Raw genomic sequence first — 19,003 nt, 5'->3', positions numbered from 1 at the left:
TTGAACAATCCAATACAGATACCATGCAGTCAGTGCTTGTTTCATCACACAGAACTTATAGACAGATGACTTATATGTTTGCTAATCTGTATCTGTTGCTCTGTTTCATACATCAGTGTGATGATCAACTATTCAGCTTTAAGCGAACAAGGAGCAAAAATATCAACTGTAAAGCACAAATGCTGTCAGACGTGTCTGCTTTGTTATGTGAACAAATATTAGTCTTCCTTCCGGAAGTATCATCTATGTCTTCTTTCCGGAAGTATCATCTATATGTCACTGAGTGCCTCACTAGTTAACTTCTCCATCACAGAAGCACTGCGCAATATGGTGTCAAAATGAATTCTTTCTTAAGAGTAACTGTGATAGTAATGTCGATAGCATCAAGGGATTTTCTGTCACCAAAAGTTGTCGTACCAGCTCAAATTTGCACTGCAAAAAATGTGAAAAAAAATTAAGACACCAAATTGGACTAAGTTTTCTCAAGATTCTGATGCATCTATAACACCAATAAAACCAGACATGCAGCTACAGTTGCTTAGAAATCCCTGCTCTGAAGAAGATGTGTTTATGATTCAACCTTGGTGGGTAAGCAAACAGCCACCAATTATTACACAGTCACATCTTTTGTTTTTCTTGTAGTTCTGTATGTAAGCTTTGTAAGTGTTTCCAAAGTAATTAAACAAAGCCAAAGATACAAATTGGCCCATAATGTATAACCTGCCATTTGTCTTCTACATTCAGTCACCTGAGGAAAAACAAGTCATGGAAAAAGTGACATCCCTTTTCGTCAAAAGAGATCTGCTGGTAAAGTCATGGCAACTGTGTTCTGTGACTGGAAGGGGTTACTATTGGTTGTTTTCTGCATGCTGGGATAGCAACAAAGGCTGACAGGTACTGTGAGACATTAAAAAAACTGAGAAGGGCAATTCAGTACTGGAGAAAAGTAATGCTGCACAAAGGGCATAAAGAATTCTCCACGCTGATACCTGCCCACATATCGTTCACCATTTGTCAATCTCTTACAAAACTTTTTTTGGAACGTTATCACAAGAGACCAGATTATATTCATAATAAAAACCTTAAGGGGGGGGGGGGGGGATGTAATGGAACATGTAAATATTTATTTAAAAAAGTCATTACAGCTGCACTTACCAATGTACAAATATAAAATATTGCATGTGTAAAGCAAAAGAGCTGTATTTTAATGGAAAAATGTAATAAAATATGCAGGATTAATATTTTGCCACAAATTTGAAGCTTGTATTGTCTTTTTTTTATAAAAAGCAATAACACAAATCCTAATCAGGCAATTAATCTGAAAATTTTATTGTTGCCCTGAGAAGGTTATAAGACCAGTGAACTACAGTTATAATTTTATGGTACAAATTGTATCATTAACAGTGTTTTCAATTTTGCACATCCAAAATTAACTTGTTTTTCTACATACAATCATCTGAAATCAGAACATAATTGCACTATCTCACATTTTTTAGTTCCAGGGAGACAGCAACACGTTGCGAACACTTCCTGAAAATTTCGTAACATTAGCGCATAAATACCTTTTGAGACAAGGCTTCCAATACTGTAAAAAAATGTAAAACAGAAAAAATGAGGTTTAAAGATTTTCTTCTCATAATTCTACATGTAATAAGCATACCTCAATTTTAAAATCCTCCATACTGACACTGCTCATACTTCAGGCTTCTCTTCTCTCCTCTCCTCTTTGAATCTATCTGGCCTATATTTGCAGGTAAGACACTGATCTGCAAGTTTTCTTGGCCCTGCTCTCATCGGTGGTGTAAAATGCTTTTGTTGTAAACACACCAGCATCTATACCAACTCTCTTCAGCACTTCAATTCTGCCATCATTTCCGTTATTTTAACATAAAACTGCATCATAGACTCCTATTTTGAGTAATTCATGTCCACAGAATGTCCTTTTTGAGCATCTAATCCAAATTAAATTATTGAGGCATTGTCTCTTTCCATGAGACAATTCGTCAATAAATCAGGTTTTGCAGAAACCTGAATAAGGGTTTTACTGCACTCATTAACAGGTTCTGGTAATGAGTGTTCATGCGAATACGTCTCATTTCTGTTGCTGAACTTACACCAATCGTCTTTCGGACACAGAATGTCCACTGCTGTTTGGTCAGTGGATAGTTTGTAGAAAAAAATTGCCCAGACAGCACGTCTCTTTGCCTCTGAATTTTCTGATAGCTCTCCCATAAGATAACTGAAGAGAATCTATTTCTTTCAGAGTAAGCCTGCCTTTTTCCCTTTGTGGTTTTCCATCCTCAAGTACTTCACCTTTCTTCTCTTTCATCAGGCGGCGAAGCCTACCACCAAGCCTCTTTTGGATGTGGCCAACACATTCCAACTTTTCTATTGTTGTACTGTACGGACTTTTATCTGTTACAGCTTTGAATGAAGAGGGGTCCCCGTCACCAAGGTATTTAGTATATGTAACAACACCATACTGGTCCTCAGATCTGGAGAACATCTTCACAACTGCAACAGACCCCATGCCCCCACTTGAGCCACTATAATTTTTAGAGAATGCTACTGCATGCTTTTCTTGCCACAGTTTCTCACTGTCTTCATTGTTGGACATTTTCATTGTTGCACACTGCTGGCAGTATTTAGACCCATTATGCATAAATCTTGACTTCCACATAAAGGTTTGCAAATTCAACCTTCCATTACCAATATGTGTTAGCTTTGTCAAAATGTAAATAAACCTCATGCAAGAAAGTTTTTGGGCAAAGATATAGATGTCAGCCAAAAATATCGAAAGAAAATAGCCTTCACACTGCCAAAAATTGTGCTGAAGCAAGCAGTTTCCTACATGTCGGGAAAGGTGGGAGTGGCGCCAGTGCAGAGTTAAACAGTTTAACAATTTAAAGGTATTTCTAAAGCTGCTATCACGATAAAATTAACACACAACATAGATTAAATTGTGTAGATCAAGAAAATAATATTTTTGAAAAATCTATTTTTTGGACCAAAATCCATTACAGCCCCCCTTAAACCATGCATGAAAAGTGTCAAAATATGCAAGATCCAATAACAAAAAAACATGGTAGTTACTGCGTCCATTATACCTCAAATTCAAATATGTATGTATCAATTACGAGGAACAGCAGCACCAGCCAAGCAAAAAATCGATACATTTACTTTCTGGTAGAGGTTAGGAAGGGGGCCTTTACGGGATTATTTTCCAAATGTTTGCAAAATGGGGATGCCTACCATGTTTCAAGAATTGTTCCTTCTTTGCTATTGTTGTCATAACAAGCATATGCGATGGGAGTGCGTCACAGCAAAACGATTGATATGTACAGGACCAACTTTGAGATATCACACGCAGGGGAGAACGCTCAAAGACTCCATAATATTTTATTTACAAAACGACATACAATCATGAATAATTTTGAACAACATTAACCTTTAATTAATACTATTGGACCAAAGCATCATTTACAATTTATTTTACATTTTTCTACTATTGTAAAGAAAAACGACCAAGTACTGTTCCAAATGTTCAGTAGTAAGGTTGTGTCTTCGATCACTTAAAACATTTTTATAAGCAGAAAAGAACCATTCTAAATCAATTGAGTTAACTGGGCATTATTTGAATTTGGGTGTTATGTTGGCACTTATTGTTTTTGGTCAAAGTTCACCCAGCCCATTAATAAAAATATCAATTTGCTGCAAGGGTTCAAAGCCTGGGTTTTTGTTTAAAATGTTTTCAAACTTTTCTTTAAGTTTTCTTGGGAATACCTACGGCAATGAGGACTTCACTAGAAGAACTTGAGTTCCAAGCTCTTTAATACTTGCAGGTATATGGGAAAAATGAGTGTTAATCACAGCAATGTCTTTGTTAATACCAGAATCATTAAAAGTTTCCTTGCACTGACAAACTGCCAAAGTCTGCGCTATCGAAGCGGTTTGCTACCTTCCTAATGGCATCAAAATGTACACTGTAAAACAACACAGCTTCGACCGAAGTGCCCCAACACGTTACCACTGGTTCGAGAGGAAGGCACATTTGGTAGTCTTTCTTTGTAGGTCTTGATGCGAGCAGGGGCCTTTAGAAACACACTCCTTGTGGATGAAATCAGTTTATTTACATTCACAAACATGGAACGTACTTCCTGAGCAAGGCTATGTACTCCATGAGCAAAGCACGCCACAAGAATCAAATTGGGATAAAATACTCAGAGGGCTTTTCCTGCTTTGATCATACAGGGAGCAACATCTGAAATAAACACAAACACCCTTTAATCAGCAGAAGATTCTGAAAATATTTTTCTGGTACCCTCATTCACAAATCTGGTGATCGTACAATGATTTACATTTTCAAGTTCTTTTAAAGTGTCAACAATTAAATCTGCAATGTAAGGGGCACATGATTCTGCAGTTTCGTCAACTGAAATCCAGATAATACTGTCCTTGAGTTCATTGCGTATTTCTTCCAGAACATTTATGTAAATTGTCGGTATGTAATTTTTAAATTATGTTGATTCATCTGGTATATTTTGATACAAGCAATATTTGTGTGGGAAGTCTTTGAGGATAGGGTTTGTAAGAGGAATATTGCTTGCAATGAATGCTTCACACAGGTCCTTGTTAAACCAACCCTTTTGTTTACCTTTGGACAAATCCCTCCTACTGCAACTCGCTGTTGTCAGAAGTTGTTGTCATGGTTCTATCTTCTGCGTTCCAATGATATAAAGACTTGTCTTGACATGCTGGTCTATTTGAAATTCTTTTTGCATGAAACATTTTTCTTGCAAACTCGATAATGTAAAACAATTCAGTCATATTTAAAAGTTCCAGGATGGTCAGCTATCGACGAAACAACATTTCTTTTTCCAGGCGACATGGCACACAACACATCACACTACACACACAGGCACAGGAGCAGGAGCATTAACTCTGTCTGTCTGTCTGTCTGCCTGCCTGCCTGTTCCTGTTCCTATTCTGTAGTGATTTCACTAGGCAGTGGCCTCTTAGTTAGCGACTGCGCGCAGTTCTAGATCACGGTCAATCTGTGAGACATCAAAACTAGACCGATCTAGAGACTGCCCATCTAAATTTTTAAAATATTGTAAACATAGAGTGAAAATATGGATTATCACTAGATTTTAGTTAAAGTATGCAATAACTGGTGAAAAGGAGCCAAATATGCAAATGCATATGCAACATGCAAATGCATATAATCTGGTCTCTAGTCATCACCCGCCCACCAAACAGTTCGGATACTGATTACAAACTTTTTGAAGAAACATTTGCCTGGATGGCATTCCACTCCGACAACAAGGCAAAAGATGAGGTTCAACACTTACTGAAGGACACTGCAGCGAGCTGGTGTGACGTGGGCACTATACACTGTCACAGTGTTTACAAAAATGTATTGACCAAAATGGCAATTATGTACTTGTAGGATAAAAGTGTCACAAAGGTAAGCCATACATTTGGGGTATTCCGTAGCATAATCAACATTTCACGTATAGGATACCATCTGCAATGACCGATGTCCTTTGAAACACTTTTAGGAAAAAAGTAATTGTTATGGGCAATTTATCCTGTCACACTCCTGACTTTTTATATCCAATAAATATGTAAGCTGCAGTGCCACGAAGTTCAAATTCTCTGCAGCATACGAGTGCGCATTTCTTACATTCACAAGCAAGTTCCACAGCAACATATGTAAGTAGGCTGTTTAGGTTTTTTTATTGGTAACGCCGCCGCCACGTAGCGCTCTGTATGAAAATCACTGGCTGTGCCGTGTGCAGTCTGTGGCGGGTTTGCATTGTTGTCTGCCATTGTAGTGTTGGGCAGCGGCAGCTGGATGCTAACAGCGCGTAGCGTTGCGCAGTTGGAGGTGAGCCGCCAGCAGTGGTGGATGTGGGGAGAGAGATGGCAGAGTTTTGAAATTTGTAAGAATGGATGTCATGAACTGCTATATATATTATGACTATTAAGGTAAATACATTGTTTGTTCTCTATTAAAATCTTTCATTTGCTAACTATACCTATCAGTAGTTAGTGCCTTCCGTAGTTTGAATCTTTTATTTAGCTGGCAGTAGTGGTGCTCGCTGTATTGCAGTAGTTAGAGTAACCAAGATTTTTGTGAGGTAAGTGATACGTGAAACATATAGGTTAACGTTAGTCAGGGCCATTCTTTTGTAGGGATTTTTGAAAGTCAGATTGCGTTGCGCTAAAAATATTGTGTGTCAGTTTAAGCACAGTTTTGTATAATTTTTCTAAGGGGACGTTTCATATGTCGACCCTTAGCCGAGGATACCTCACTGGAATCTTCTGATTTTTTCTTGTAGTTTGTGTAATTAGTGTAGATTTTGTTTATTGCTAGCGCGTAATTGTAGAGAGAATTTCCTCTGTAGTTGCAGTCTTTCATTGTTGTACAGTAAAACATTTGTGGCATGCATGTAGGTTTGCACCAAGTATTTTGCAGTTGCACTTGCAATTAATGAGATATTATTTTCAGTGCTATGTTAATGTGTTCTCTTATTTTTGCTCTTCAAATTGTGGTTTTATGTGTTATCGTGTGAAATATTGTGACAATAATGGCATGTGAAAAACGTAATACTAGGCTCCAAAGTAAACTGAGAAATGGCAGTGAAGACGAAAGCAGTGTGTTAGCGCCGCCATGTAATGAATTAACTAATGTTCAAAGTAGTAATTTGGTAATAGCGCATAGGGAAATGGAGCGAGTTGCAAATAATGGTGTAGGCAGTGAAACAATTAGTGAACAGGGAAGCATTATCAATCGATTGGTCGGCAACAGCTCGCCTCAGGATTCCGAAATGACAGGACACAATCTTGCAAATACTGTAGATTCAGGTTTTGCGTCCTCACTGTTTTCTCAAATAAGCCGAGACACATTTTCTGTTTTTCAAACTGCGAATATTGCCGGTTCAAATGCATAGCCGAATAGCACTGAGGAACATGTTTCAGACACCAGTGCATTGTTGTTACAGTTAATGCAACAAATGGAACAAAATCTTCAGAAGTTAGACACAATGGAACAAAATCTTCAGAAGTTAGACACAAAGCTTGAACAAAATCAGAAACAAATGGGACAAAATCTTCAAAAGTTAGACACAATGGAACAAAATCTTCAGAAGTTAGACACAAAGCTTGAACAAAATCAGAAACAAATGGGACAAAATCTTCAAAAGTTAGACACAATGGAACAAAATCAGAGACAAACACAGCAAAAGCTTCAAAAGTTAGACACCACACTTGAACAAACACGTGAAGATTTAACTACTGAGTTACATAACATTGAATTGAAATGTCAAAAGTCTGCAATGACGTAAAAACACAAATTTGTGAGCAATTCCAACCTATTTTTTCACTGCATGAAAATACATTACAGAATCACGAATCAGCCATAAAAGAACTGCAAACTGTTGTTCATGAAAATCATGAGACCTTGCAAGCTAAAATTGACTCAGTTGCATCTACCGATTCGGTTACGCAACTTGCAAAAACCCAGGAAAACTTAAAGGACACAGTAGATACGATTTCAACACAAATGGACACTCTGAAACTTGGTTCAGAAAAACACACAGAAGAAATAATTTCACTATCGGATAAAGTAGCCGAACTTTCAGATCAGTTCACTAACTTATCTACAAAGGTAGATGATGATCTGAATGACACAAAACCGGTAGTCTTTAATGACACAGAAGAGTGTGAACAAATTAGGAAATTCAAACAAAATCAGAATCAAATTAATACGCAACACCAAAGGGAAATCCGGGAAGTACAGGATCAGCTGACACAGGTAATACAAGAATTACGTATTTCAGAGGACATTCGTGATCCAACAAGGGAAGAGGGACTTAGAAATACGCAAAAGCCACAAAATAATAACACAGGGCATTTCAGAAATTATGAAAGAAATTGGCAAGGTGCACTGAATTTTGAGATGGAACCGCCGACAAGACCTAACAATGACCGATATGCTACCCGCCGAGACGATGATATCGGTCATTCACGATTGCCACAGTGAAGGAGAATTTTACCATGCCTTCCTCTCAGCATATTGGTCTCAAGACCGAGTAAAACATAGCATCATGATGATGAAACATTTCAAACTATCTGAATTTTCCAGTCTTGTGAAATATTTTGAAGACATGTTGCACAAGAATCAGTACCTGTCAAATCCATACAGCCTTTCAGAACTCATCCGCATTTGCTTAATCAAATTACCTGAACATTTACGACATATTATTTTGGCAGGACGCTGCAAAGATGACATTGAAGCTTTTCAGGGACTGTTACAAGAATGGGAAATTGTCACTGAAAATCGCGGAACGCGAAAACAGGGACACAACAATTACAGGTCACATCCGTCACAATTCCGCGATGACAGAAATAATAACTGGACATGACAAGGCTATTCTTACAACGCAAACCGTGAACAAAACAGACACCACCCATATGACAACCACTGGCAGAGTAATAGTTACAGAGAAAGATCGCATTTCCGTAGTAATGAATATAACAGAGACAATCATAGAAACAGACAATATGGCAACCAGAACTATTATTATCATGGGAGACAGAATAATTTCAGACGCAAGGGTCCACCGCGCAGTGATAATTCAGGGAGTTATTCTCCACCACTTAATCGACAAGAAAGAAACTACAGGAACTACCGACATGATGACAGACGATATAATCGTAACGACAGACCTGAATTGCAACAAAACTGGCGGGATTCAAACAGAGCAGGGCCCTCTCGACAAGGTGAATTTGTAGAAGTTAGGTCTCCTAATCCCAATAACGGCGCGCGCCAACAAAGAGACAGACAATGACTCACACCACAGGCAGCCGCGTGCGCCGGCTGGCTCAGAGAAAAATAACATAGACGCTAACCTTGAGAAAAATTTGAACATTCTTTGCCGATGTACCATATACCCCATGATAATTCCATTGAAGCTGTAGCTCTGCATAGTAGGAAGAGTAAAGGCTTGCACCACATTTCACATGTAAAACCATTTATTGAAATACAATCTGCTTTTTAACTTTGTCTTTGCCATAAAACATTTCACTTCACATTTCTAGTATGCTTTGTCACACTGAGAAACTGTTAACATGCAACAATGTTTTGAAGTTAACTATCCAGTCAAGAACCAAGAGAACTTATTCAAACAGAAATTACGAATGCATTGTTATAGTGAACAGACGTCACAGTGTTATTGTGTGTGTACATTCTTGCTTGTTTGTGGCACGATTACGTAACGACCATAAGGGTCACATGCTTAGAACATTTACCAATAATGTTAATGAGATTTTAATGTAACATTTTGGTTTCGTTGAAAAGACATTCTTTATTTGAAGTACTTTCTGTGAGATTAAAGATGACTTAGCATTTGGTTTCTTTGATAGCTACACGATTATATCACGACGCTACTAATGTGTGACACACTTTACATTGTGCTTTTGTGGTGTATCTGTTTTATATCTGCACAGTTTTTATGAATTCTTCTGGAAAGGAAAACATGTTTTAGTAGTAACTTTGTGGTATAGCTACAATGAGACAGACTTTTCTGTAGCACAACAATATGTTACAGAGCAGTACTTACTTCATCACGGCAATAAGCATAGTAACTACGATATCTACACGCAATCATTTCACTTTTGTTTATCATGAGGTAAGTACATTGACTTCTGCAGAACTTAGCTTTCGGAGGACGATAACTACGACACTTCCACAGAGATTATCTTAGTACAAGACGCACAGTTTAGCGCTACAGTGCACGTATTTGAGTGATTAATTTTGTACTTAAAACATTTATTTTTAAAGATATTTGAAGTACAATGATACAAAGGTTTTCCGTGATACATTTCATTCCATTGCTGTAATCTGTAACACCTGAGGATATAATTACATTCATCCTCAGGCGGGTGCACGCTTACTTTGTGTACCATGTGTATGGCAAGCACAAGGAACCCTAGTTAATATGGTATTTGCTTATACAACTTTACACATCGGTACCATATTTCTCTAACACAGAATTACACAGCTATCTGATCATTTAACTGAGAGAAACAAACATTTATTTTACTACATCAGTGACAAGATGTTTACATAATTACACGGTTGGATAACTTCACACTTATGAAATTGTATTTTGTCTGTACTTTGTGAAATGTTCATATTTTTTCGGAACCATTGTGATACTATGAGAGCTTTGAATGATGTATTTGGTACGGGATCATGATTTTTAAAGTACGTTTGAGACAGATGACACTTTTGACATGACCAGAGAATTTTTCTTTGGGTTTTGAAATTATTGGAGGATACTATGACGATTTTGAGAGTTGACTGAGGTGTTATGATGTTATTATTACGATGACTACGTGTATTATGCTGTTGCAGTATGTTTATGATCAATAAGCTGATGCTATATGAGTACCTGTTATGATGAAATATTGAAGAAGTGTCGACAAATAAGGTAGGGAATAATGAGTAGTGGTTAGGGACTCTGGTTTGTGAAAAAGGTTGTTGGAAACCAGGAATCGTACTTTAAGAGTTATGAAATGTGTGTATATGCATGAATGTACCACTATGCTGGCGAAAAATTTTTTTTACACTATAATATTTAAAGGATTTTGTTTCTACAGATTTGTAATACAAATTCTTGACCTGTGAAATATTTTTATATGAGACTGTCACTGTAGTGCAAACTGGTGTCGTAAATATTTCGGTGAGAAAGTTAAGTGACCACCTTCACGTAATGCGTCGTGGGCACCCAGATGCGCGACAATCGCCTCGAAAAAAGCCATTAGTGTGTGCCTTTCAGAGGCACAGGTGGAGGGAAAAAAAAGGGCATTATCCTCGCTATTGGTATTTCTTTGTAGAAAGCATCGTAAATACGACACCACTCAAATTTGAAAACATATGATTATACTGTGGAGCTCTGAATTTATGATATTTACTAAAATGCCTAATGAAACGATGAGAAACATTTCACGGCTGTAGTCTTGCTAGTTGAAAGATTGTTTACTGCACTATGAAACGCCATACGGCTAGTGAATGACGTTTCACGCCTTGCTTTGTCTATTTTGTTTAATATCTAGTTTCTAGCTGCACTGCAGCATTAGTTAAAATAAAATTTTATAGATGTACTAATATAAATATTTTCTGTCTACAGATCCAGTATATAATAATAGTGTGATATACTTACAAAAAAATGAGGGAGCACAAAAAGACATTTCCCTTCACAGGAACTGCATACATAATTTTCTTTTCAAGTACTTGGTAACTTATTTCATTCTTTAGTGTACTATTTTTTCTGCTTGTGGGTTTGTCATGTTTAGATATAAGTTATTACATTTATTGCTGCTTGGTTTGCTTACTTGCATTTTTTTGTCATTGCTGTTTGTATTAATTGTTTTGCGCTGCTGCATTACCTCGACCCTTAGTTTAGCATCTGAGCTCAGTAGATTTAGGTTAGCTTAAGAGGGGGGTAGATTATATGAGAGAACGAGTTGTGATGAATTGGAAGAAATGCATTGAGAAGTTATACGAAAAATGTACAGAAAGCAGGTATAGGTAGGATTTTCTTGGAAATAAATGATGAGGTAAGATACTGGAAAATAACTAATGAAGTAAGAAATATGTGAACATATAAAAACAGAAAGCATGCTCAGATAGGATTTTTTTGGCGGATACAAATGTTGAAATAAGACGAAAGATCTATGGAATGAAGTTTTGGGTTGGACTGCAGTACTAAATGTTACACTGAAAACAAACCCTGTCCTTTCCTTGTGTTATCCCACTATGTGTTTGTGTACCCTTGTGTATTTGTCTTTATATGTTTATCTGATATGACATATGTTGTAGAATTTTTCTAATACTAAGCTACATTCACTATGATGAGGGATACTGTTATCCTCAAATATAATTTGCATTAATAACATGTTATTTACTTCGTAAAGATGTTTACACATTATTTATTCTGTTTTGTTCTAATGCTCATGTGTGAAGTTGATGTTTCAAAAGCTATTCTGATCTTTTATGTATGTACTTATGTCATAAGTGCATGTTTATTCCTATTCTTTTGTAAAGTCTGTTGTACTACAAATGTTATCTGTATTGTTATGTTCTTTAATGATGTATTTTGTACCTTTGTTATTGTATTCTTATGTTATAAAATTGTAATTGACACCAGTTGATCAAATTAAGTAATTTGTAAGTTACATTTCACTGCACACGTTTCTGTTGGTCATAGTATATGAACAATATGTGAGAAGTAGTGACTGTTAGTGTTTGCACGTGTGATGACAATTCAGCAAGGGACTGGATAACAGCATTGCTGGTTCTAAGGACATTTCAAACAAATTTTTTGTGAGTGGACAAGTGGTGTTTTATGGACTTGCTATATTCTCTGCAAGACTCTTCGATGGAGATTGTGCATTTGCACAGTCGCAACAGATGGCTGCTGGCTGTCTCTACAACGATTACAGTGGGTCAGCACCTTTGATGACCCACCAATACCATTATTTCTGCAGTGGGTCTGCACCTTTGATGACCATCCAATACCTTTATTTCTACAAGGGCTGCAGTGGGTCTGCACCTGTGATGAGCCACCACCATCATACTCTCTACCAGGACTACAGTGGGTCTACTCTGTGGCGACCTACCTACCAATATTCTTCAAAACTTCGACTGACTCTGTGGTGGGTTTGCTCTGTTGTGGCCCATTACCTGTCTGCATGTCAAGAGTCAGCACTGTCTTTCCGTTGGAAGGACAACACTACTTCTTCAAGACTGCATGGAAATCCATTACTTCCGTGTGCATTCTCTTTTACTACTCAGACTTTGAGAAAAACACTGCAATTTTACTTAGATGAATGATCAGGACTGTCTTTATGGACTGTGAGAAAATTTTAGCTTTTGACCAACATTGTATCGGTAAGTGTGTGCATCTCATTTCTTTGTTATTGTAATTATGAAAAAATTTTTCAAATCTGTATTGGCCACTGCCCAAAACAATTCGTAAATTTTTTATGGGGGCTGTGTAAGTAGGCTGTTTAGGGTTTTTTTTTTTTTTTATTGGTAACGCCGCCACCACGTAGCGCTCTGTATGAAAATCACTGGCTGTGCCGTGTGCAGTCTGTGGCGGGTTTGCATTGTTGTCTGCCATTGTAGTGTTGGGCAGCGGCAGCTGGATGCTAACAGCGCGTAGCGTTGTGCAGTTGGAGGTGAGCCGCCAGCAGTGGTGGATGTGGGGAGAGAGATGGCAGAGTTTTGAAATTTGTAAGAATGGATGTCATGAACTGCTATATATATTATGACTATTAAGGTAAATACATTGTTTGTTCTCTATTAAAATCTTTCATTTGCTAACTATACCTATCAGTAGTTAGTGCCTTCCGTAGTTTGAATCTTTTATTTAGCTGGCAGTAGTGGTGCTCGCTGTATTGCAGTAGTTAGAGTAACCAAGATTTTTGTGAGGTAAGTGATACGTGAAACGTATAGGTTAATGTTAGTCAGGGCCATTCTTTTGTAGGGATTTTTGAAAGTCAGATTGCGTTGCACTAAAAATATTGTGTGTCAGTTTAAGCACAGTTTAGTATAATTGTTCGAAGGGGATGTTTCACATAATCCATGGTAAATGATAAATCCTAACACAGAACAGGTACAGTCCTTTCACATCTCAACCCAGATGGCTCAAAAGAGTTAACTGCATTCATTTTAAGAGACACTCAATGTGGAACAATGTACTTCTTCTCAAGTACAAGTGTGCAAAACATTAAGATAAAACATTAAGATAATTTTTGCATTATGTATCACTGCCAAGTAAAAGACCATATTTACCAAGTATAAGACGACTCTGATTATAAGATGACCCTCTTTTTTGAAGAGGCTTCAGGGGAATTTTTTAAAAACATATTCTGATTCGTCAAAATTACAAACTGTTTTACTGTCAAAGTATCTGCGTAAAAAGCTAACATTATACTTTGGGTCAATCTTTGCCATTTATTATACTTATAATCTACATTTTGAGAATACAAGGAGAAACAAAATAAATGAAAGGAAATTGTTTACGTTAATTTGCTGCCTTTTTCTTTTCTACATTTTTTGCTTGCTAACCCTGTCACCTATGCTACTACTATTTTTATCACCACCATCCTAATGGCACAACTCTGAAATTTATATCTTCATTCTCTCAAATATTTGACTGTTTCTTCTGAATATACTGTGATCTCTGAGGTTGTTGTTACCATGGGACCTGAGAATGCAGCTGTTTTTATCTAAATACTTATGTGAGAATGTTACAATGTCTTTTGCTTCCAACCATATTGTCTGTCTGCCACTCTCTCATTTGCTGCATAGAACCAGCAGCTGACACACACACTTTCTTTCCTGTCATATGGCACAGTGACCGACAATAACACTGCAGCACGAAAGACTTAAGTACACCACCCCCTGGACGTTTACCGTCTCCTGCAGAAATGTGTACTATTATTGAGTCCAATTTTGAAGTCCATTCAATTCCAACTTCAGACAGACTCAGGCAAAAAGCAGTTTAAACATGGTAGGTGTTCCTAAATAGCCAAAGTTCACAGTACAGATTCCCATGTTTGTCAACATGGTGTAATTTGCTGCCCATTCACTACTCCAGCCAAGCTGGTACCAATGTTCCCCTCCAACCCTTCAGTAGGGCTGTGCTGGAGTAACTGTGAAACACAGACGGCATTATCTTCTAGGGTGCAAGTCATACGTATCAACAGCAACTAATACATAAATAAAATATTGCAACAACAGTTCAGTCCAATTCCAGAACTTTTGCTCATCCCACAATCTAGTGATGTCTATTGGTACTATCTCCATGACAGGTCCTGCCACTGTAATTTATTCTTGTGACAACAATTAGTCAATGTAATATGATTTATTTCATTTGTGGAGATTTCAATCTCGAGTAATTTTTCTTTTTGTTTCATCTAAGTGTCACCCACCTGTTCTAAATGTGATTAAAAGCCAGTAATGAAAAACGATATTCTAATATGTGTACAGTGACCAAATTTTTCATTTGCACCACTTGGTAAATTATTGATGCCTCATAATCAAATAAAATACTGATCTGGGTTGAGAAGCAAGTAACATTTTTTGAAGAGCATTATTTTCACTTTTGAATGCTACTTTTATTTAAATAGCAGCATTAATATTTGTACATAGTATCTGTATGTGTACAAGAACTTTTGTTACAAACCTACTCATATACAACAGGAGTATGTAAGATGATAGAATTTGGTTCTATTTCTTAGTGTGTTTCACAAAACTGTCAAATTTTAAGCAGAGCAATAGACTGTGTATTATAGTGGCTAGTTCAAATTTTCTGATGCATCCCCTGCACAAGTCAAAAGCCATGTGATTGTTCAAGCATCATCGATATTATATTGAGTGCTTTGGTGTATCAGTAAATCTTGAGCCTGTTTGAATGCCAGTAATACTTGCCCAGCCCACTCCTTACAAATTCTTCAAAATAAATTTGCACATGATCTCAATGGACAAAGCTTTATCTGCAAATGTAAGATGACGGCCAAGTACTTTATTAAACAATGTAGAAATGTTAACCTCAGCAGCAATAGCTTAATTTCCAAATGTAAGACCACCCTGCATTTTTCAAATGACAAATTTGGGAAAAGACCTGTCTTGCAATCGGGTAAATATGGTAGCTTGTTGAAACTTGGATCATACATAGACTCAACTGTTACATTACAATAAAGACGGTAACTGAAAGAAATGAGATCATGGGTGGCAATGCATGCTCTTCAATGCACACAAAGTGACCACAACGTTGGTAACGAGTTGTTGAGTTAGGGCATTCCATTCCTCCACCAGCACAGTTGACAACTACTGGATGGTAATGGGGCGTGTGGGCATACTGCAAATACATCTACTCCATGAATCCGACACATGCTCAATTGTATTTCAGTTGAGTGAATGGGCAGGCCAGTTAATTTGCCAAATATCCTCTCATTCTAAAAGCTCCTCCAAATGTCCTGTTCAAAGTGGTTGCACACTGCTCTCCCTAAAAACGAGGTCGGGGCCAATTGCACCCTTGTAAAGACACACATGGGATTGTAGTTCAGCGTCACAATAGTGTTGACCACGTTCAAGCACTTGGAGAAGAATACGTCCATGCCACGTTATGCCTCTGTACGTGAGAGAACATTGCAGAGCATGCTCTGCCATCTGTGGTGATCAAACCTCTTATCAACCCTTTGACCACTGTAGGTGAGTTAACTCATCATGCTCCGCCTCTCCCTACGTGCCGAAGATTTATTTAAAACATGGCCTCTGGATTTTTCTTAAGTGTTATTGACATGTTTACACTTCCACCGAACTGTCACTGCTGTGGGCAAGTTTTTTCCATATTTCTGTGAATAAAAATAGTTTGAGCATCTATCATAAAACACATGTGCCTCTTTGTGTGCTATCATTTCTCCAGTATCTCGAAACATTTATGAAATACGATTATTGTTATTACCACAATTCCCAATGCGCAGTGACCGAAATGTGCCAGTCACATGGGACTGTTCACCAGATATTAAAACCAATAACTTGAGACCTAAATGAGAGATTGTTCTGCTCTCACTTTTAAATAAAATTTTGATATCTTATCTAAATTTCATACAAAACAATGTACGAGCTAAAATCAACCATATGCAAAGTTTCTTCAAAACTACTCTGCAAAGGCGAAACTTTATTTACATTAATGAGTGATTAATTAATTATGTGCACAGTACTAATTACCTGACAGATTTAGAGAACAATAAATTCAGTGACATAGTGAACAGAAGGGGGTGAGTGAGGTGGTTTGAAACTGCTTATGAATGACTGGACTCATTAAAATTAAAGTAGGTCTCCTTACACTTGGCTTTGATTGACAAGACTAATTCTGAAAGTGAATCATTAGATTTGATTTTCTGTTAGTGGAGAGTTCGAATCAGGCCATTAGAAGGGGCCTAGATGTGATCTATAGAAGACAATATACAAACCATAACACCAATGTAGGTGCTCTCTCCAGACTGCAGGATCAGAGGTCTGAGAAACATGAAAATCAACATTTTATATTAAACACCAAACTGTAAGAGACTTGCCGCAGTGGTCTCACGGTTCTAGGCGCTCAGTCCAGAACCACGCGACTGCTACAGTCGCAGGTTTGAATCCTGCCTCGAGCAAGGATGTGTGTGATGTCCGTAGGTTAGTTAGGTTTAAGTAGTTCTAAGTTCTAGGGGACTGATGACCACAGATGTTAAGTCCCATAGTGCTCAGAGCCATTTGTAAGAGACTTGCCAGTAAATGCAAGCACTATTACACAAACCACTTCAAGATATTAGAAAGTGTGTCCTGATGAGGACATCATTAGTGGCGTGGCCATTCTGCAATACGACACTTGCTGTGATCTTATTAAGAGATGCCAATACTGACTCAAAACCGCAGCAGTACGGGTATTCATTCTCCAAATTTTACGACAATACATTCTGAAGTTGCTAGAAAGAAGTGACTAGGAAATTACCTGTATTGAACACCTAGCATGTCAACAGATTTTCAGGCTGTGCAGGAGCCTCTTTATTGTGTTTATATTTTTCAACGTCCCAGATGTGCAGAATATCAACTAGCCATGCAGACCGGCTTCTGTTTATGGACCACTTCCAGCCATTGTATGGAACAGATTCGTGAATCCGTTCACGGTATTCATGTGGCTGGTGGTAACAGATATACTTTTCAACATATCGCCAAAATACAGTCTTCCACCACCAAAGCCATGATCCACTCCCTAATTGAAACTTTCAAAATCAAGGGGTTGTTGCATAAGTGCTGGATAACTGGCCTTGATTCACAGCAAAGCAATTAGAGAAATACTACGTGGGGAAGAGAGATATTTAACTCACGTCTCCATTTTTTCACATGCACAGCAATGAGGAGAAAGAGTAAATAACGCAAATGTTTGACCATTGAATTATAACACTTGTTGAAATAGTCCTAAATCAACCAGCAATGAATCTAATCCTCAGTGCATTCACGCACCACCAACAAAAGACAAAACAATGAACCAACTACTGTCACTGCACCACCTGTATTTTCAGCACTGGCCAGGGTGTAGACCATCCACAGAAAGACAGGATGATGTATACTGCAGTTAACATGGATAGTGCTTTTTAGAGCTGCTAAAATAGGCTCCATAAATAGAGGACCCCTAGCAAGCATTCACCAGCCAATGCTGACCAGCAGGCATTATCCAGCACCCGGCATCAGTAGCAGATGGGCCAGCAAGCCTCACCATCACCTGATCCAAGGGGCAAATGGCTTCACTGCCAGTGCGTACATCTTCCCATTCTTTGATGCTTCATGCTTGTCACATTTTTATACAACCATAAGGACAGCCACTTGTTATCTGTGCCCACACAAGAAACACCAACAAACAAGTATAGTGCTCCACCTGACACTGGATATATAGTGAAAGAAATTAGACAACAGAATTCAGTTTACAAAACCGTGGAAGATTTCTTTGCCATACTGCCTGTTGGCTGTATGTCAGGATCTCCACCTGACCTTAATTTAATGATTTTGGAAATTTCACCAGCATGTGTGACTGGCAAAGTCAGAGGTTCACACTCCATTGCTGGTAGTGTTTTTTCCCCTTTTAACAAAGAGAGAAACTTATTCTGAAATGTGTAACTACAAGAGAGTAGCTCATTACATAATATGAACAATAATTATGATTATAAAAGATGACAATGTCCAATAATTGCAAAATAAAAGAGACTGTGTAGTATACATAAGCGTGACACTTTGTGATAAATGTGTTGTTAATGCTAAATAGGAATCAGAATTATATAAACTAACAAAACAATGTGCTGCAGATTGTGCATTACTTGAAACTGATTGAGTACAGAAACCAACATGTGATGCGAAGCCTATTCTAATGTGAAGAAGGATTGT

At 37.7% G+C, this 19,003-nt stretch overlaps 1 protein-coding gene across 1 annotated transcript in view; it reads right to left on the bottom strand.

The window, feature by feature from the left end:
- Positions 1-19,003, bottom strand: part of LOC126284161 (uncharacterized) — a 440,490-nt gene that overhangs the window by 6,248 nt on the left and 415,239 nt on the right. The window lies entirely within an intron of this gene.

This window comes from Schistocerca gregaria, chromosome 8 (genome assembly GCF_023897955.1).
Source record: "Schistocerca gregaria isolate iqSchGreg1 chromosome 8, iqSchGreg1.2, whole genome shotgun sequence".
NCBI lineage: Eukaryota > Metazoa > Arthropoda > Insecta > Orthoptera > Acrididae > Schistocerca > Schistocerca gregaria.
The sequence above is the reverse complement of the archived record's forward strand: the minus strand, read 5'-3'. Positions and strand labels throughout refer to the sequence as shown.